At 41.1% G+C, this 21,900-nt stretch overlaps 1 protein-coding gene and 1 long non-coding RNA gene across 5 annotated transcripts in view; both read left to right on the top strand.

Annotated features, from left to right (window-relative positions):
- ATG10 (autophagy related 10) overlaps nt 1-21,900 on the top strand; it is a 528,134-nt gene that overhangs the window by 425,991 nt on the left and 80,243 nt on the right. The window lies entirely within an intron of this gene.
- Nucleotides 7,662-11,997, top strand: LOC113981434. Its single transcript, XR_003538414.1, has 3 exons — nt 7,662-8,561; nt 10,366-10,476; nt 10,969-11,997. It is a non-coding gene; the product is annotated as an uncharacterized LOC113981434 (long non-coding RNA).

Here is a 21,900-nt window from a genome sequence, read left to right as displayed (position 1 = left end):
TTAGAGGCCATGAGAATACAAACACATAGGCTTTTACCATTCAGGGATACTGCAGCTGACTCCAGGAGGAGCTTCCTGAGGGAAAGATGGATCCTTGGGGTTTATACAGAATAGCTGACTGCAGAGAAAATGGTATAACTAGGCAAATTGGGTGGAAATCAATAACATAAATAAGTTATTGAAGTAAAGGGAAAACTCCTAACAGTGAACATCCAACAATGTTCTCGAAGAAAATGGTAAAGAGCTCATCCATGAGAACATCTACATCTCATTTGGATAAAAACTGGGGATTTTCCACGTAGATTCCCCTGGCCCCTGCCAATTCCTTGAAAACTCATAGGAGTCTCAGTGGGGTTTGGTTACACCTCAGCAGAAGATGAGCCCTTATCCACCCAGTACAGAAATATTTCTCCTGGCTGTCTGCCAAGCAGAAAACAGATCTTAGCATTCATTCTGGTTCTTTCTTTACATTTCTGGCACTCTGTCTGTCCTTCCTCTCTTGTTCTGTTTGCTCTTGCCCCACAGGTAAGGGCCAGGGGTCACACTCCACAAACCCTCATCCCAGTAACATCCATCCCCACCTGTTTCACCTTGCAGAAAACACAGCTGAAAGAGTTTCTGCATCAAAGCATCCTGGACCTTTTGGCTATGCAAAGTTGACTCTATTCTAACTCATTTCACCTGGTCAGGGCAGATTTGGTCATGCAAGTTGCCAGTTTGTTTATCTCTTGTTCAACAGTTAAGTACTGGAAGCTTCAAATCTAAAAATCCACAGCTTTCCTAAGACCTTTTAAGCCAACTTTCAAAGGCAGTCTTTTATGGCTGGGTTATAAAACCCTTTGCAGAGGGAAAGCTTCAAGTCTGAATATTGAAGTAAAGTGTTTTAAGTTCCTTTTTGGATCATGAATCTATTATTAAAGCAGGATGGAAACTAGTTTGCAGCCTGTCTCCTGCACAGAGCATCCGTACTGCCAAAGTCAAAAGTGAAGTCACTTTTTTGGATTGGGTGCTGACCACAGAAAGCTTAGAAATGCCACTAGTAATTAAAAACATTGTGCCTAGGTTCTTCTGTCTTTATTTAGGTGAAATTGCCACTGAAAGCAATACAAGTTGAGGCTGAAGAACAACAGCAAGCTCATGTCCTCTGTTTTCTAATATATTTAACTTTTTATGGATGCTGGGAAAGCTTTGTACGTTTTGTACGTTTCAACAGTAAAACAGATGCAATTTCCTCTAACTTTGATAGTGACTGTAATGGCCATTAGTTCTCTGTGAGGCCAAGCAGAGCCACCTCTCCTTGCCCCCTTTTCTGTGCCAGCCCCTCAGCCTGGACAAGCGTGAGCTGCTGTCAAGGCTTTCTTTTGTTTTTTTTCAGCTTTATCTCTTGTATTTCTACTAATGCCTTGTCTACTTTGTGGATCAGAGACTTTTATCTACCCGTCTGGAAGAGCTTAGCACAACTCAGCCCTGATCCTGCCTGAGCAATCACAACACCAGCACTAATTGCACTGCAGTTTGCTCAAAGTGTTAAGTAAACTGGGTGGGCTCCATTTTGTAAAGGTGGAACACAGGTACCCAAAAAAAGGGTTTGTTTGGAGCTGAAGGGCTAAGTAAAATACCGTGGTCTAAAATGTCCCCTTTCAGCTGCTGGTAGGTGTGGGCTTGCAGCCCCTGTGCTGACAACCAGTCCCAGGCTCCCCTCCTGGGGATGGGGCTGGGAAGTCACAGAGATCTTTGTTTCCCTGTCACAGTAGCAGTATCAGTGAACTCTTTGCAACCACGTGTTTCCAGAGGGATCCCCATTTTGCCATAAGTTTAGATTCCTTCCTGGTAAGGACTCCCAAACATGCTTAATTTGGCATGGGGTTGTTTTGTGCACTCCACAAAGTTCCCTCTGCAGACCATAAAGCAGAGGAGAAATGCCAGCAGCTTGTTAACCCTCGTATTCCCCTCCTTTAACCCTGGTCATTATATCATTTACCAGTCCACAGAGGTACCACAGCCACAGTCAGGAAAGACTTGAGGGTCAAGTGGAGCACCCAGGCATCCAGCCCTGGAGCTCCTGGAGTGAATAGTAACAGGGAAGTTCATCGTCTGGGATGCAGTTCCTGCACCACACCAACCCAAAATGCATTTTGGTTGAACAGCAGCCTTCAATTTTTATATATTTATTCTTAAATCCATCCATAAATCTGGATGCCATACTCAGTAAATTACCCAGGCACCACATTTCCACAGCAAAATCCCAGCTATGAACCAGAGTAAAGTTGTGGGTGAAAAACTGGTGGTGATTTCTGGTCCTATGCGGTGAGGGAGCTGCACAGGTGATGCTCAGCCCCTGTCATCAGCAGCAGTGTCTTCAGAAATATTGCAGACTGCTCCAGGGGTGGAAGGGCTATGAATAGCACTGATATGGCACAATTCAATTCCAGCCGTGCCCATGAATCAGCAGGATTTGGAGAGCTGTAAATCCTGGTGGTTCTTGCTCCCTGCTTGCTGACAGTGCAGGATGGTGCTGGAGCCACTGTTGAGCCAGGCTTTGCTGGGAGAGTTCTGGATCAAAGCCATGGCAGCCAGGGTCATAAAAGACTCCTTGGAGAAGTCAGATCTGATGTAACTGTGTGGGGTGGGTGGCACTGGCCAACAGCACAACAACACAGGTGCCTGGTTCCCCTGAAGGTGCAGCAAGGCACCCACATCTTGTTTTTGTTCTGTTTGCATGTGTGTCTCGGCCAGAAGTACAGTTTTTTTAGTCGATTTTGACTGAATGTGAAAGTTTCTTTGTTTCCTTTTGGAATGCAGGGATAGAGACTAAAACCAGAGCTTAAGTGGGTCCCTGTTGTCTGCAGGTAGGTAGGGCAAAAAAATCACAAAGGAAATCTGTGTGTTATTAGCCAGCTTGTTTAATAAAAACTTAATACATTTGACTCATTTAACAGTTTAAATATCTCTTAAAACATTTTACTGGCGAGATCTGAATGCCATAGGTATTTCTGCACTGAGCCATGGAGGTGGGAAGGAATTGTCTCATGTTTTGTGCGTAGAAGATGTCAAGAAAGGCAAGAAGGTGTGGGAAACAATGGGGGAAAAAGCCCTAGATATGCAGATAATTCTTTGTAAAAACATGTACATTTGTAAACACAGACAAGAGTACACCAGGATGAAACTGGGAGAGGACCAGACTTGGAATTCAGTAGCTGTGAAAGGACGGTAAGAGAACACAAACTGCCAGGTGTGAATGTGAGAAGGGGGTGGTACAATAAACACATGGAAGTGGAAGAAGGATGGTCTTATGCTTGGATGGAGGAGCTCCCTCGAAGGCACATGTCCAACTTCTTCCTAAGATGGTTCCCAAAGGTGACATCAGCACATGGTCAAGGGGAAGAAGGATCAGTTCTCTTCCCAAAATTGTCAATGTGCGGGCAAATAATTCCTGATGGGTCAGGATTAGGGTGTAGAACTGAAGACTAAAATAGCTGTTTACCATCATCAAGTGGGAGCTTTAATAAAACCAGGCTTCCCTGCACCTCCTCACCAGGAAGGAGCTGGAGAACAGCTGGAGATTCACTGATAAATTATGGCCTGTCTCCTGCTACAGACACTGCCTTAGCATCTGAAATGCATGATAGAAATCTGTCCTAAATGATCACTGACCTTCAAACAGGAGGGGAAGAAAGCCAGACCCAACTTGACAATATCTTCTCTTAAGCAAAAAAGCACAAACCCCCCTGTATTTAACTGGATTCTCATGAAAGATCACGTGTGCCATAAGAGGATAAATTTGGAGTATTCTTGGTTTCAGAGTGAGTATTTTATATAAACAGACTAAACAGTATAGGAAAAATACAGTGCTCTGCACAACAGCAATGCTTAATGAGCTAAAAAGCCATATTGGGCCAGATCTTAGTGATAATTCCCAGTGCAACCTATTCTTGAGTCTGAAGTCTCCTGAGAGATACCTTACATAACAGGAAATTGTGGGTAATCACAGAAAATACATCAAAGCCTTTTCAGATATTGCTAACACGACACGTACTAAATGTTGGGGGGGCGGGGAATAAATGTGCAGATGAGCATTTAGGGTTAGATTGTTGTGGTTTGTTTTTTTTGTTTTGGTTTGGTTTGTTTGTTTGTTTTTTTTTAATTATTACTTTGCATTGGTTGGAATATTTCCTCCAGGAGCAGGGTTTAGAGATTTTCCAGGGTGTGGAGTTCTGACCAGTCTGTGTGTTCCATCCTGCCTGTATGATCTCCACAGGAGAGCACAGAAAGGGAACAGACACAGCGGATCAGAAGCAGTCAGGGAACATTAACTGCATACATGCATAATTATTGCTACAGTGACCTGATGGAAATTTTGCAAGGATTTCAAAATGTGTGCGAGGAACGCGAAGGGTGAAACCTTCCTCAAGCCCCCTTTGTGCTTCTGTGCACACGCTGGCAAATAGAAATGGCAAATAATATTATAAATAGGTGTTAGTTCATTACAGCCTCTTGAATTGCAGCAGGGATTTTTTTCAAGACAGGCTGAGTGCTTTGAAAATGGTAGAAGACTGCATCAAACTGGGTGTTAAATCCACCTATTTCATACAGGTATAACTATACAAAGAAGAAAATGCCAGAGTGAGGGACTCCACCATCCATACAGACTTCACAGTCTGTACTGTAGATCCATCTATCCATCTCTATTTGTGTGTTGATTTTCTGTTATGGAAGTAGTATGACAGCTTAAAGGTGGAAAAAAATTCAAATTTATCATGCCTTTTTTTTTTTCCTGACAGGGAACAGTGGTGTCGAATACTGTATGCTCAAGAGTTGGGGACTAAGGGTTGTGGAGTTTTAAAATATGATGGAATTAATGGAACAGAATCCACCGATCCATGGTTTTATACCAGCCTGTCTCAGTCTAAGGTCAAACTGGAAAAGTTTCCTGACAAGAGCTATAGGTCTGACTCTCCTTCGCTGCTGACTTAGCTGGTTAGCTAAATAAGTATAATATAAATAATAAGTAAAATCCTCTAAGGGGGGAGGGGAACTACAAATTTAGGTTAAAAACAAAAGTTATGGCAAACGCAAGTGCCTCGAAGTTTTGCAATAATCCTCCACTACTTTTTGCATCCCAAAAGGCTCCAGATGTGACCAGCCACTGCGAAGTGGCGAGTTGTTTATCAGCATCCTGCACCGCAGATGGGCACCTGTAATTTCACTCGCTCTTTGCATCAGCAGAATTAAGATATCCAGGGGAAAAAAAAAAACAACATACCAAAAACCCAAGCCTACTAAAGTAGGTTCCTGAGTATTAATGCATAAACATGGGTATTGCACAGCCCTGCCTGTCACCTTCAAGGTGAGGTGAAACACCATCCGATTCCTCCCACTCCCGTGTGAGCTGAGGGTGAGCTGTGTTCCTGTTAAGGCTGCACCCGGCAAGAGTGAAAATAATTAAAACGCAGCGACTCATAGCACTATTATTAAACACTTGGATTTCTTCCACCTCTTTCCACAGCCTTTTCCAGCTGTGAGATCCACAGGCAGGTGAGTGATTGGGCTGCCCACCACCCATGGGCTTGCTGTATTCCTGTGCACTGTATATTTATAAACTGCCTAATTTGATCATGTTCCCTTCTTGATTTGGTCTGTTCACAGCTTCATTTTGTTTTGGGGAGCAAAGCTTACACCTGATTACTTCTTTCTAAAAACAAGTGCCACCTTCTTTGATTTTACAGGTGATGAATTTGGTTGTTTATAGAAGCCACAAAATAAAATTGCTGTACTCAAGGGGCAAGTTTGTATTTTCAGAAAGTCACCTCTGTGTTTGTGTGAAGCACCTGCCAATTAATATGCTTAAAAATATCGCTGAAGTTATGTAAGATCTTTAAAAATCCTTCTGCTTCTTGACTCCGCAGCACTTCACCTGTGACTAAAAGTCATCAAGCTTCAATGTGCTTTAAAATAAACTCAAAACCCAAACAGCCCTAATTTAATAGAAGGAAGAAATTATTAACTCCCTCCTCTTGGGCAGAATTATTTGGACCTGTCCATGTGATGCACAGCCTGATCTTGCACTAATAATCTTGTGAGTTTGTGTCCCTGGTCAGGCACCACCCCAGCCATAGAGGGGGCATTATTATATATCATTCTTTTATACATGTAAAACTATATATCATTCTCCATTAATGATATATAACATAATATTTATTGGTATTGGAAGGGCAATGGCTGAGTAAACTCCAGGCTCAACATATCAAACCAATGTCCCAGGGTTGTTGTGATCCCCCATCATTCTGCTTTCCTAGTTTTTTATTTAAGAGAAGGCTATATGGAAATGAGCCTTCTGGAGCAAGTTCTGGCAAATGTGTTTTTCTAGTGCAGTTTTGAGGGTGGGAGGAGTATGATTTTGGGTAACATGAGTCTCTGTGAGGAGTTACACATCCGAGCTACAGCGAGCACTGGGGCAGAGTAAACATGCTGGTTATGGCACCTTTAAAAAATTTAAACAAAGCGGGATTTGTGTAATATAAATATTAAATCTTTCAGAGCACTGTTTAATATAGAGGGTGTTAGAAGTCACAAAGGTTCTCTGACTTAAATTTATAGAAGATACTGAAAGTGATACACTGTGTTTTCTTTTTCAGGAACTGATTCAGGCCACTGACGTTAATGAGAATTCTGCTTTTCTGAGCTCTGGAACAAGCTTTAAGGCAAGATGTATGGATAGATAGGTAGATAGAGAGACAGATAGATAGATAGACAGACAAACAGACAGACAGACAGATAGATAGATAGATAGATAGATAGATAGATGATAAATAGATAGATAAAGCCCCTCTGTCCTTTCTTATTTGCCACCCATTTAGAGATTTTATGCCAGGACCTGTTTTTGTTCCACAGGTACCAGGAGCTGGGAAGTGCCTGCTCTTCCTGCCGTCTTGCAGCTTCAATACCCCCAAATATACTTAGACTAATGACTCAATTCCCTCATCACAAAGATATGTGAGAAGGAATTGTAGTCTATCATCTTGTAAAAACAGTGCTACACTTGTACATGCATGTGTAGGACTGCTAAAGATTTTACAAGATGTGTATCTTGTAAATGTGCCACTGCTTATCTGGGGAAAGGTAGGAGCTCAGCTTTAAAAAAAGAAATCCACCCTCTACCCCAGGCCTGGCCTGCCAAGTTTTAGCTGTGCATTCCCTGTTTGAGGCACATCCTGCACACAGAAGTGAACATGCTCTCCAATTTAGAGGGAAGATTTAGGAGCAAACTCTACTTCCATTTACATCATTAAAATCCTAATGAGGCTGTAAATCAGGATAAGAGTATGGTTGAGGTCAACAGGGTTGGGTGGATTTAAATGGCTGCAGAATTTGTCCATTTTAGGTGGAAATATAGACCAGATGAGCAGAGTAGAGCTGAAAGAAAAAAATTTCTCATTCTTGTTAAGATCTGAACAGAGTAACACCACCTATCAATTTTGGGTCAGAATGTTTTGCTTCTTTCTGAAAAGAGATAACAGTGAAAATGTTTACTGTCCTAAATCACAGTGGCCAATGACAAATGCATTAAACTGGGCCAAAAAATGAATTTTCCCCCCCGACATATACTTGATAGGGTAGTTATTAGAACTAGATTTGTATTCTTCAGTTTAAAATTTTCTTCAAACTATTAACAAAATCTGATGTGTTTCCCAAAATACACCAACATGATGACATTTTCCATTACTTCCCTTTTGTAAGTAAGCTTCAATATTTCAAGTATTACATGTGGAATGATCTGGAAATATTTATGTTCACGGAGAGCTCTGGTTTGAATTTGAAGCCTTAATTAATGTTCTTTTACAGTGTTTCAGTACAAGAGGTTATAGTTTAGAAGCTGGAAAAGGCAGCCCATCTTGTATGCCCAGTCCAGACCACTGGTTTAAATGGCATTCTCCACCTAGCACAGCCCATGGAATCAGCCTCTCTGCTGAGCTGCAGCTAGCTTGTTTTTCTATTCCTTAAATGTCCTGCAGCACTTCCCAGGAAATGCAAGAAAATAAAATGACTCACTGAAACAGTAGTTGTTTCCATTGGAAAAATTATTAAAAACAAACGGTAATGTTATCATATATAAACTTTCATATTAACATTCCACGGCACAATTGTTTCTGTTGATGGGTGGCAGTGTCATATCAAGGACCATTTTGTCTTAAAAATAATATTAATGTGAGCTGATGCAAGTGGTGAAGTTCCTGATGCAGTTGTGCTGACACAAGGCATGGAACAACAATCTATGGACCCTGGAAAAAAATCACTGTCTGCTGAGCCAAGCTCATGTTTTCAACCTGCATAGCAGCAAATCTGTGGTTTAATTGTGAAGCTCTTTGCTTACAGGAAGCATTAATTCCATATACCACCTATGTTAATTATGTTTATTTTACAGACATACAAACAGAATTATTATTTTTTTTCCAAAATGTGAAGGGAGTGGTTTTAAAAGACAGGATGCCAGATAAGATTTCAAGCTGCAAGAGAATTTGCAGATGAAGAATTGCATTAAGCAGACTAACAATGAATTTATTGTGAGTTTTTATTCTGTTATGGTCCCAGTTCAAAAGTCTCTGTTTTGTCTGGAAACTGTGCATTATCTATTTTCTTGTATTGTTTGATCTGCCCAATGATACCACAACACATCCCAGCACTTGGAACACAGACTTTAATAGTGGCTTATGCAAAGGGCAGTGTCAGAGGGAATGGAAAGGTCTGGGGATTTATACATTTATAAATGTATAAATAAATGAAAGTACTTAATATCTAGAATTCTTGAGAGTCATTGATGTCTTTAGTGTAGCTGCTGTTTAACCCACGAGTTAGTAGTTCCTTACTGAACATAAACCCAAGTGTCCATAGACATACTTTCTGATTTAATGACTGTGTAATAAAGCATACACTGTAAACAGTAAAGCTTACAATTAGATTTCTAGTGAAAGCATTTGCCTTTGCCAGTCTAAAATATACATGAAATTTTTTTGAAATATTTGCTTAAAATGTGCCATTCCCATAAACAATCCTAACAGTAAACCTATTAGCTAAAATATGCACATAAAGTAAACAAAAGGAGCACAAACACAGCCAAGTCAAATCCAACTTTCTGTCTTAGTAAACACTTGTGAGAGCATTTTTAAAAGCATGTTTCCAACTCTGTCTTGGTTCTTTCAGAACTTCCAAGTACTTTACAGAATTAATAAAAGTATATAAATATACATTTGCTCCCAAACAACAACAAAAGAACTTTTATCAAAATAAGATGATGTAAGACAGCAAAGTCAAGCAGTCAACATCCAGGAAAAGCTGACATGGCTCTTGCCTTTGTACTTGCATCCAAACTATTGGTTTTCAACCCCAGCCCCTTTTTGGCTTCTTTCTACCCTAGAAATGTCCACAGCAGAAAGAGATGATGTATAAATATTCCTTGTAAGGTTATCTGAGGTGGTTTGTTTATGGGTGTACCTGGGAACACCTGTTTCTTGTCAACTCAGGCAGGTTGGCTGTGACAACCCTGTCACCATCTGAGTCTAAATATCACCTCACTCAAACCTCACTCCTTTATTTGGGATATTAGAAATTGGAATTATTGGCCAAAAGTGTGACCAGAGTCTCAGGAAGGTATTTTTAATCCAAGTCTGCCATTGAGTAACAGCTGATGGAAGACAAGGTGATGGTGGTAATGACACATAAGAAACTGGTCATAAACGGTACCATTTGGTGCTGAAATATCTCATACTCTCAGACTTTGATGTCTGAGGGATGACACCTCTAATAGCAGATTGCCTCCTAGTGCCACGCTCAGGTAACGACTGAGAGGCAAAAAATCACCAACACCAATGGGTGTTTTATTGTGAATCCCAGCTTTCATTCATTACTAAATTTATCATTATGAATGCCTGCTTTTATGACTGGATCATAATTTTCAAGTAGAGAGTAAAATTGTCTTAAAACCATTTTAAAAAAATCAAAAAGATCATCCATCCACCACAAAAAATGTTATTTCTGGTTTCCTTCATGAGTTAGAGAAACACCTTGTTTTAAGAAGTTTGTACCATGAACATTCTGCATATTTTTTTCTAATTTGAACTTCAGTTTAGCTGAATCAACCATTTATTTTACCTTTTGGTGTAATAAATCATTACTGTCTCTTTGCACCTATCATATATATGAAGAAAAAGGAAAGAAGATATTTGTCCTAGTTCCTTTCCTTTTTCTTATGAGGATGTCTCTTGGAATCACAACTCCTCCATCTTCGTTCCAGAGAAATAAGATATACATAATCTATATTTGTCCTTGCCCACTTGGCAGAAATTAATTTTTTTATCTCCCACCCCTCAGATCTTCCAGTGAGAACAGTTGAGCAAATTTCACACCTCACACAATTGCAAAGGAATTACGGGCATATTGACAACACTTGACTCAGTTTGCTTCCAGGACAATGTATTTTTGGTAAGGAGTAAAATTTGCAGTATATAAAATATATCATTGGGAGTGGAACAGAGCAGCATAAGGGAACATTACATATATATGTTCCACTTTAAACACACATTGGAGGAAAGAGCAGAGGATGCCCAGTGTCTCCAGCAGCCTTGGACAAAGGGCTGATCCATGCAGGGGTCAGATATGAGCACAGATCAAAGGGGGCACAACCAACTCATCATCCACCCGACACTCAACCTCAGTTTACGCAGTGACCCCCGTGATGTGGTGCAGCTTCTCTGCTCCTCTCCACTTCCCAGCTCCAAAGAGAGGAGTCCCATCAGTTACAAACATCAAAGTGTGTGTGGAGACAGCACGAGCCTCCTCCGGGAGCCTTTTCTCGAGAAGCAGGAGCAGGAGTGTGTGGGTCTCCAGTGAGGGGGTGGAGGAGAGAGCCCCGAGGAAAAAAAAAAAGGCAGGAATGTTAGATATTAAAAACCTAACTGAGCTACTAACTTACAGGAATTGCTCGGACACCTTCCTGCATTCTGACCTCTCCGTGCATCCAACTTCCTTTAAGGTCTCCCAGAAGTGGAGTGATGCCGCTTCCTCCACAGTCTCAGGATGGACGGCACAAATAAAAACCATTTTTACCAGTAGTGCAATTTCACCCTTAATAGATCAAACCCCTCTGTCTCCAAAGCCTGGCACAACAAAAGAAGCAACAGGAACCTTGACTATCCATAGGAATTCATGTTTATCTTTGGAAGGTCAAAGCCTATCCCAATTTCAGTTTTCAGCTTAACATGGGGAAGGAGCTGCTAAGGTTCAGCTCTTTAAAAAAACTGTGATAAAATGTCTAGAAGAAGTTTGGCTCACTCCTGCAGGATTCATTACTTCTCCAATAAATGCAACATGGCATTTCAACATGTTTGTAGTGTGACTTCACTAGTTTTTGTTATGTATTTGAAATATAATGATACTCGATAATAGTTCATGGCAGAGTTATTTTTAAAATGTATAATAGTGACAGCATTCAGACATATTACACACTTCATTTGAATGAGAAAAAGTTTGTGATTCACTTGCCTTACAGAAATTGTATTTCACTGTCATTATCAAAATTACATAATTTAAGTACTGCACAATTTTCATACCAAATTATCTTTTCACAGAAAAAAAAAATCAGTGCGGTCAATTACAGTGTATTAAAAACCTGAACACCATTTTCATATTACGTTACAAACATTCTTTGTACATTGTTTCTTTGCTGTAGCTCTGCTGTTTCATCAGATATAACCACCACTATGAGATGTACAAAACTGGTCTGAATGGGGAAGAATGTACAGGAGATGTTGATGCTGGGATCCATTATGCTAAATGTACATGTTAATCACCAGTGTTCTATTGTGCTTATCTTTCTGTGGATTTTTGGCTAATTTTCCAGGTCTGTGATATTAACAGCGCTTTTGGTTATTCTATTAGGGATGGAATGGTAGGCTAAGTAGGTGAAACCAAAAAAATGCAGTAAAAAGCTGTTGTCTGTCGATTGTAAATAGTTTGCAGCAGACATATATCTCTGCTTACTCTGCTCAGCCTCGAAGCCTGGGGAAGGGGATTGGTTGGTTTGCTTGAACTCATGGGTGGCTCTCACAGCTCCAGGTCGGTTATTAATGAGGAAAAGAAGGTTAATGGCAATAGGAGATGCTGGCAGCCCAACATTTATTCTGTGAAATCCATGTAATATCAGATAAAAATGATGTTCATGTCACACTGGCTACAAAACCAGTTGCTTTTCAAATATGTCTAAATTTAACTGGACAGTTTTTACTATATGTCACAAAAGACTGTGTTTAGAATAAAGAGTAGATATTCACACAATGGTTACTGTGACTGTCTAATTTCACTTAAAAACTAACCCAAGTCTACTCCCATGGACAGAATGCTGTATTGAAGCAGGCTGGATGGGCTCATAGGCTCTGGAATACACTGAATTTCAGTGAGAACAATTCCATAACTGCACAAACATGAGGGTGTTTTTGTTTATCTCATTAAGGGAGTGGTTCAGAGAGCTCCATTTGCCATAATCCGGTGTAACATTAGGGTAGGCGGGGCAAATCAGGGCCACAATGATGGACATGGAGCAGCAATAGTATCTTACATTTTTAATTCTTAATGTATGTGATGTCTGGGCAGTTACTGAAAAGTGAATATAATAGCAAAGGGAATGCACATGTAAATCTACAATGACTAATCACTGCGATATGAAAAAAAAAGGTGAAATTGAGCACGTTGTCCTGGTTAGAACGGCTGGGACCAATTCATCACTGGATGGGTGTAACCCAAAACTGTGTATTCTATAGCCTTCCATGCCATTTCCCAGAAACTGTTGTCAGTAGAGGCCTATGTTCCTGTCCTCATACCCTTTTATGGAATTCCCCGCTCTGATACCCTTTTATGGAATTCCCCGCTCGGAGGGAGGGACTGAGCACTCCCGCCTGAACTGGAGAATATATAAACTGGGAGTTTCGGAACCTTTACCACCACTCGTGGGATCCAGAGGAAGACTGCAGACCACCGCTCTCAACCAGACTGAGACCACCACCCTCGACTGGACTGCAATCACCACTTTTTGACCAGACTGCAACAGCTCTCCCACCAGCAGGTTTTTTCCCCTCTCCCTTTACTTTGGACTTGGGGGGGGGGCCAAGGAACACCACTTTTGTTCATGCCCCAGGGTGCTGGGTTATACATTTGGGTTTTGTGGGTTAAAAACAACTGTCTGTCTGTATAATTGTACTTATTGTATTATTTTAATAAATTGTTATTCTGACTTATAATCTCTCTTTTGAGTTGAGTTCATTTCCCCTGCTGGTTAACTTTTAAACCAGCACACACGTAGAGGAAAAAAAGCGGTTTACCATCACTGACATCCCTATCTGGAAAAGTCATGTCCTCACTAGGGAGTCCCAAGTATCCATGCTGGAGGAATTCATGCCATTTCTTCAGAACATAGTAAGGAAGCCCATGGTGTCGGGGATGGTAACATATTTTGGGGTATTTAATATGTACTGTGTAATGTCCGTACACACTTCCTTTTACCTGCTATTATTATTTTATCTACTATAGATATTATCCTTAGTACTGCGACAAAATCCCTGTCATTGCATGCTCATTGCTGCAAAATCACACACAAAGAGAGGACTCTTGTCCCAACACCATAGGAGATATGTAATGTTTCAATACTAAATAAAATCCAAGATTTTAATACAATTCTACAGGAAATGACCATTTTTAGTACATATCAGAAGTATTTAACTATTGGTAATTTAGGATGCGTTCCAGTCCAACCATCCAGAAAGGCCAAATTATATATAATAAATGATTGTTGAGAAAGAAGTATTCCGTTATCTGTCTTGTCCACACCAAATTATAAAGCTATTTGGAACCACAAATGTTGAGTTCTTAACCAAAGGAAACTACTCCAAATAATTTTGCTATGGATTTTTACACAGCTATGAGGATGTACATCTGATAGAAAGATGATAAAATGTTTTTATAAGATCAAGAGTTATTTAAAAATTCATATTGCTTTATGTCTTGAGATTGTACTGGCAAGTCGTTTCATTTTTCTTCAGTATGGCCATAGGCTCAGCTCCATGGTCTCTGCAGCCAAAAATACCATGTGTTTTTTCTTTGTGTGATGACATCACAGGAGGGCATTGCAACAGTCTCTGAATATTAAGGTGTCAGTGAAATCCTGCATCCTTCATTGGAGCTGGCATGAATTGTGCCTGACTAAGGAGGTTAGGACTGGGTCCCTGGAAAAGGAAGATAACAAGCCATAACTAGGAATAATGGGATGATCAGAAGGCATGAAAGATGCAGGTTGAATATCATTAAAATCTTCCTGACGGTGAGGTCTATTATGCCTGGGAATAATCTTGTTGACTTCAATGGGAGCACTGCGAGAGGAAGGTCTCTGGAGCAGCCTTGGTCCCCATCCAAAGCCCACTAACATTGGTGGGGATATTTCTATAGACTTCAGAGAGGTTGGATCACGCCCAGGGCAAACGCTGCAGGTGTGTCTGCCTGAACCCCCACAATTCCCAATGATTTCCCCATAATTGTTGTGAATACTTGTGAGATGCTTCTCAATGCAGGCAACACATGGTGCTACTGGTTCATTTCAGCACAGCTGAACCCCATCAGTCCAGGACGTATGTTCCACGTGGTCCAAATGTAAAAAAGCTGTTAAAATCAATGATTGTGGCTGTGCAATTAGGTAATTTAAACAATAGAGACCACTGTGAGGAACAGGGATCTGTGATAAGGCCACACTAGAGCTGATGTAATGCAGGGAATGATGGAGATTGGGCATTAGAAATCCCTGGCTTTTGTTTTCCTGCCTAGGAATGCAACAAACAAAAAGGCAGGGAAGCTATGAGCAAGAAAACACCAGGCACAGCATCATATACTTTTAAAAAAAAAAGGCAAAGAAACAATAGTTTTTTTTCATTCATCTTGGTAAATAAACTGGATCATGTCAGAGCTGATAGCTCCTGCATCTGTTTCTCTCCTTGCAGACAAAACTTGCAAGATTACAAACTTCAGCAACTACCTGGCTCAAGAAAGGTAACAGACCAAATATTTGTGGGAAATGCCTTTGCTCAAATAATTTAACTCATATGTTGTTTTGTGGATGCCAGTGATTAAATGCCTTTTAATGCTGGACCTCAGTAAAGTATCACAAATACCAAATACTAAAAATCAGATTTCTTAACAGCAAACATACTTTTGTCCTTTCATGCATTCCCTGCACCTGGGCATTTTTTTCAGCACCTCATCCAGCTCTCTAGCCTATCCGTATGTTTTATACTCCACAACAGACAGGCAGATAGTGATGTGAAAGTCTCTGTTTCTATCAGTTCATTGGTGGCACTGTTGATCAAAGAGAGGAAGGAACACAAGGAGGGAGGCCTAAAGCTCATCAGTTTTCTATTTATTAGTAAATGTACCACAGTCAATGAGATCTAGAGATCTGCAGCACTCATCTGAGACTAATAAAACCAGATTAAATAAAATTTCTGCATTTGTTTAGGTAAAATTATTAAAACCTTGAGATCTATGAGTGGGGAGAAAGGACTATACAACTTCTAAAATGTCAACTTGCAGCACTCATTGGTCTGTGGCAGGTCTGGAAAGGGTTTGATCCAGTTACTACAGTGCTTTGTGATTATATTAACCCAAAGCAAAATGACAGAGTGGAGGTAGTTTCACAGCTACTTTTTAGGCATTTAAAGACTCATACCATGCTTCTCTCCATCTTTTCCTCTGTATCCCTGAATAATGTCCACCTCTTCTTATAATACTCTGATATTTTTGGGTCTTGTTAAACTTTGGGTTACTACAGTTCCAGTATTTTTTCCTGCAGTACAAAGTCTGTCCTTACCCTCTGTCCTTCCTGGCAGTGTAATTTTGAAGTTACTAGTTGACTTTCAACCTGGTTTTCAGAATTTTTCAACAAAATTTTGAATTATCACCCTATCCTTGACCATGACCTCCACTTGCTGTTATCTTCAGATGAGAGAAACTTTTTATATTCTACTAACTAAGTCATTACTAAAAACTGTTCTATAGTATTGGACCAGAAAAGACCCCCAGTGTGTGACCCCATTCGATAACCCGTTTCTACTTTAATAATGAACCTGTGATACCCCAAAACACATTTTCAGGAAGCTGATTAGTAATTTCATGTTTCCCTGCCTTGCATGCAAGACCTCTGTGGCACAGTGACACAAACCCACTGAAGCCCAAGAGATACCAAGTCTACAGCTTATTCCTATTCTTGATGCCTGTTACTCTGTCATGGAGCAAAATTGGTTTGGTTTGACATAGTCTGCTCTTGACAAACTGATTTTGGCTGCTGCTTATCTCTTTCTTGTCTTTTAGAAGCCTGTAAATATTTTAATTAATTGGCCCATGACTTTCTCCCTTGATTTCCTTCTTCCTACTACAGTTCCTTTAGAATACCTAGTTATATGTAAATTTTTTTTTGTCATGGCCCTTTTAATTTATCCCCACATTTTTATACCCTTTTTTTTTTGCAGTTTGACCTAATTTCCAACTTCCTATACTCTCTTCATGTGTTTCAAGCCATTGAAAAACTCCTGATTTAGCTACATTCATTTCTTAACATGCTTCTACATTGGCAGAGTTTATGGTTCTGCCTTTAATACAGTTTTTTAAAGGAACTGTCAAATCTATTGGATATCTCAGACCTGTTTCCCAGAAAATCTTTCCAACTCTGTGTTTGTATTGAATAAATGACTTCTTGATGCCCATTGGTTTTGTTTTGCTTCAAACCTCGATCTGATTTGTCTCCTGTTTTTCTGGGTTCCTATGACATGTCCAGAGCAGTTAAATTTCTGCATTTCACCATGTTCCAGCGCTTTCACACAGTTCTATCAGTTTACAAAAGCAACATTCACTTCATCTTCCTGCTTCAGTGGCATACAAAGCTGTGACACTGCCCTTAATTTTTCCTGTTACTTTCACCACAACACTCTGCTTTGCCCTCCCCACCCTTTCAGAGCAAGTTATACTCTTCTGTATTAATATTCTAGTCAGGTTACTTGAACAAGTGCCTGCTATGCCAATTAACTTGCAGTTTTGATTGTGCACAGAGACTTTCAGCCGTTCCCGTTAATCTCCCCAATTTTTGCTACGCAAAATCATAAGATATTGAGTAGGTGACTTCATCGTCCTTTTTGTCCCTCCACTAGCCCAACCATAAACATCCCCAGATATTCCTCTTGTAGGCTGAACTTCCTCAGTGGCACTATTCTGATCTGCCACAACCATTGCCAGATGTATGAAAAATCATGAATTCTGACATTGCCTTTTTTCTATGTTTTCAAAGGCAGACAGTGCTTTTTCCCTTTAAGTTTTTCTGGTATTTGCAAAGAGAGATAATTACAAAGAGTCCTTTAAAATAATATGCTGTTAACAGAAGTCATCAAGAACTCTGCTGAAAAATACATAAAATAGCAGGCTAAACTAGGGGCTAAATTGAAAAGTGGTTTTCTAAATGCCTGTTAAAATAAGGCCCAGTTTTGATGAAGTCATACAAAATGTGAAATTTTCTGCTATTTAATAATATTAAAATTCCCTGGGTTACTGAAGCTCTGGAGATACTCAGAGGAGCTGTTAGGGAAAATTGGGGGGGATTTAGGAGAGCCTTTCAGCATCTTGTGAAAGCACATTTTCTACCAGATGTTTGTAAAGAAAGGGGAAAAAAAAGCATACTTTGATTCCTTTGAATCATCAGCTGCATAAGAATCTTTGTCTTCTGAAAGCCTGTAAGCACTTTCTCTGGATCAAATATTAAGAGGAACTTTCATTAATATTTTTTTTCAGTAGATGACAGAAATAAACTGGGTTTAGAACTTTCTCAGGAAATTTTCCAACATTTTGGAAGACAGGTTCCTATTTTCTGCTCTGTTTTGTTTTTTCCAGAACATTACTAGCTACGGAGTGGTGGTGTTTTTAAGATTAGCAGAAGACGTTGTTTATAATGCAGAACACTCCCTGTTACAAAATCACGTGAAAGAAATATCAAAATAATCTATTTTAATGCCAGTGATAATTGCCATCACTTAGTAAAAGCTAAAGCACATCATATTCCTGTGGAAGGATTTGCTTTCTCTCTCCTTGGGCTCTACTGAAGCACGATTTTCCAACTCCCTGGGATGATCACATGCCTAATTGCTGCTGTGGCTGTTTTTCACTGCTTCTAGTTGATTTTATGTTTCTGTTGAAACCTGACACATAGCAATCGCCATGAATAAGCCAACATTTACCTACTGTGGCATCTGGAATGCTGCAACCACCAAACCTGCAGGAAAATAGGTGGGTGGCTTGGGTGGGACCTAAAAGCCAGAGGGTCCTCAATCCTGAGCACCTTCTGTGGCATAAGCAGCTCTCCCACCTCTCCGGCTGCTTCTTCCCACCCCTGGGCTGCCCACAGCTACAAAAACAGCTGTGCCAGCACAATGCAGTGGGCAGTACAGGAACAAGGGATGGGGATGAGGAGTGAGGCTCAAAACACTGAAAGAACACATGGGTTGGGGTCGTGCAGTGCTGAGGTTCCTCAGGTGGTGTAAAACCATCTCCACTCACCCTCTCAGTACAGTTACTCGGCCCCTTCTGTTATCTCTTCCTGGGGACAGGCTCAGAAGAGTGAGAGGGTGAAACACCCTGTGGCCAACCTGTGCCTTTATCAGCCCATGCCAAGGATTAAATAGTATCCAAGAGCGCTGACGAGACTTCAACCACTGCATGGAATGATGGAACCGAGGTCAGCAGAAGACAAACCTCCCATGGACACCAGTTTAAGTTCTGAGTTGCTGGAAAATCAGGAACTGTAGCAAATTCACATCCCAGATCAGCTTGCAGCCACTTGTCCATGTCTTCCTGTCCCAAGGCAACCTGGCTTAACTCAGTGTTCCAGGGGAAGCCAGACTATTACTGCCACAAAGCAGAGCAGAATGACTCCTCTCGGCCAGGAAAAAGCCAAATTTGTGAGACAAGGGTCTGCTACACAAATGGATGTTTTGGTGGATGTACAGTGGGTTAATATCAGTCTCTCAGCTTGAGAAACCCAGGTCACGTGCACCAACAAATGTAATTGGAAGAGTATGTCTTCATAGTGGGTACCTTGCAGCAGATGAAAGTGACCCTACAGATTGAAACAACTCATTAATTTGCAGTTTCTCCTCAGTTCAAAACAAACATAGGTGTATCATTCAGGGATTAGGTCTCCTGTTCTCTCCGGTTCTTTAATCTGTTTTGGTAGTCACCCGAAATCAGATGTTTCTAATAAAAGTTCAAGGAACCATCAGTAAAGGTGTGCAGTGATCTGCCTATCTGTCCATATCTGACTTGTTTATTCTCAGATTGAGTGAAGATTTGGAACCTTTTTATATCTCCTTCTGTACATGTTTGCTTTAGTTTAACTTTCTGGTTTTGAATGTTCTTGCTGCTCATAAAAAACTGATTTATTTTGTATCTTTGAAACTGCTTGACCTCAGTTATCTGTTGTGGCAACGTGTTCTGTCACCTAAAATCATGAGGTTTGATAAAATGTTTTCTTTCATTGGTGGTGACTGTTCCACTCTCCTTTCATAGGAGCAGAAACTTGCAGTATTTTTTTTTTCTGCAATAAACCATGAAATCAGCATTAGCATGGCAAGTCAGGACAGAGCGATCCTTATGCTGACTATCCAGAATGCTGCCTGAACCCTACCAGTGCATCAACAAGATCATATATTTTTTGGATTTATTTATAATGATTTATTTTTATTTATGATTAACTCTTAGAGGCTCAGAAACACCCCCCCCCCAAAATAGAGACTTGAAAAGGGTCCTTATGCTTAGCAGTGGATGATTTCTTCTCATGACCTTCATGACCTTTGGAAATCTTAGGAGAGCTTCTTGGAGCTTCTGAATCAAATTCTTCCATGTCTGAACTCCTAATACTTTTCCAAGTTCCATGTTATTTGTGCATGAGAAAACTTTGGACACAGACTGGGTAATGCTTAGAAGCTATTTGAGTGAAAAAAAGAAGATGGCTGAAAAAGCCAAGGAGCTGATTCTTATGAGCTGCAACTTGAAGTAAGTCTCTAAACAGCAAGACCAAACAAGTAAATTCTCCTGAGATTGTAGAAAAACTTGGAAAGATAAACATAAGTCAGTCTTTTATGGGTTGCAGTAGCAAGGATTTGGCTCAGAAATCCCTAAACGAAATATGCATATTTCTGTTTCATCAGAATTACAGAATTTAACAGGAAATCTGAATTAGGGTAACAGTGGATGTGAAGTAGGAAGGCTGAATTAGGGCAAACTGTTTGATGATCCAGTGTTAAAGTTAATAATTCTGGATACCACACGTGAAACCCCAGTCTCACTAAACCCCACAGGAATTCTGAGCTGTTTCAGCAACTGGATTTCATGTCACTTATTCTGCAGAAAGAGAAGAGTTAAAGTTGGTATGTGTGTGTGTATGTCTAATCAAAGGGCTATCTTTTTTAGACAGCAAAAAATCAGGCATTAATTAGCAGCAAGTCGTGGAGTTGGGTAAAGAGCTGTGTAGAGAATACAGCCGAAGGAGCAGGGTGGACCAGGCTGGAAAAAGCAGCAGAGGGAGTGGAGTTCACCGAGCAATACAAACCGATAGGCTGGAATAGAGAACCATCCTGGACAGGGAATTAAGGAAGAAATTAAACAGGCGAGCTTGCCAGGAGACAGCAGGCCTTACTGGACAGCTCTGGTTTTAATGAGCCTCTTGCAAGCCACACTTGCAGGATGTCAATAGTACTCTGGCTGCATTTATTTTATTTATGAACAGGCGGATTCTCTGTGGCAATGGAGAAGGCATAAATATTCCAGAGGTATCAAACAGTTGATGCAGCACCTTCACACGATCAAGCTGTGTCACAACACGGTAGAACGTGTCATGGCAGTCCTGATGTGGTGATGGATATTGGGGTATCGCAGTTTTTTACAAATGTGGCACTGCTGATAGCAGGGAGGATCTGATGTGCCCCAAATGTGAGCTGAGGGACAGCCTCATCTGTAGTTGGAAAAATAAGAATGACAGGTGTTACTGCTCCCTCAAAAAACGAAATACTGCCCAACTTCTTTAAAAACAGGAGCTCAAAGGTAAGTCCTTCCATTTCAGGAAGGAGCCAAGCAGCTGAGTCAGTGGGAATTGCTGGGTACTAGGCATTCTATAAGATAAAAACATATCTCTGAGCATGTACCCAGTGAACCACTTCTGGGACCCGAAGTGCTGTATGCGTGAGGAAGGCCGGCACAGCCGCCCACCCTCTGCCAACCACTGCCACGCACATCAGCAGCGGACCCTTCACCTGGGAAGGGGCCGGGTGGCTGGTCTGCGGTCCCGGGCGGGGACCGTAAGGGTGGGCAGACCCCGAAGGGACCCCTGAGCGTCCCCGGGCAGCATCTGCAGAGTGAATCAGCCCTGGCCGGCAGCCGCAGCGCCTTCCCCGCGCCCGCCAGGCAGATGGGGAGGGTCATAGGGGGGACACGAACCCCCACCTTCGGGAGGTCGCTAATCCCCGGCCCCTTCTGCCTCCCTCGGGCCGGAGCCGGAGCCGAAGCTGGAGCCGGACCATCGCTCCCGCTCCCACTTCGCCTTGGCCAGGCACTGCCATCAGACGAAGTGAGAGGAAGAAACATTAACTCCAGCAGCTGTTTCTTGACCCCAGCTGTCAGCCCTGCCCCAGAACGGGGCACGCTCGGGTTCTGCTGCTGTTTATTTTTTATTGTTATTAATTTTTTTAATACAAGTTCAAATTCTGAGAGAACAACCGGGGGCGCGCAAACACACACACACACACACACACACACACACACACACACACACACACA

Source organism: Neopelma chrysocephalum, unplaced genomic scaffold (genome assembly GCF_003984885.1).
Source record: "Neopelma chrysocephalum unplaced genomic scaffold, ASM398488v2 Primary Assembly neopelma1_96545, whole genome shotgun sequence".
In the NCBI taxonomy this organism is placed as follows: Eukaryota; Metazoa; Chordata; class Aves; order Passeriformes; family Pipridae; genus Neopelma; species Neopelma chrysocephalum.
The sequence above is the reverse complement of the archived record's forward strand: the minus strand, read 5'-3'. Positions and strand labels throughout refer to the sequence as shown.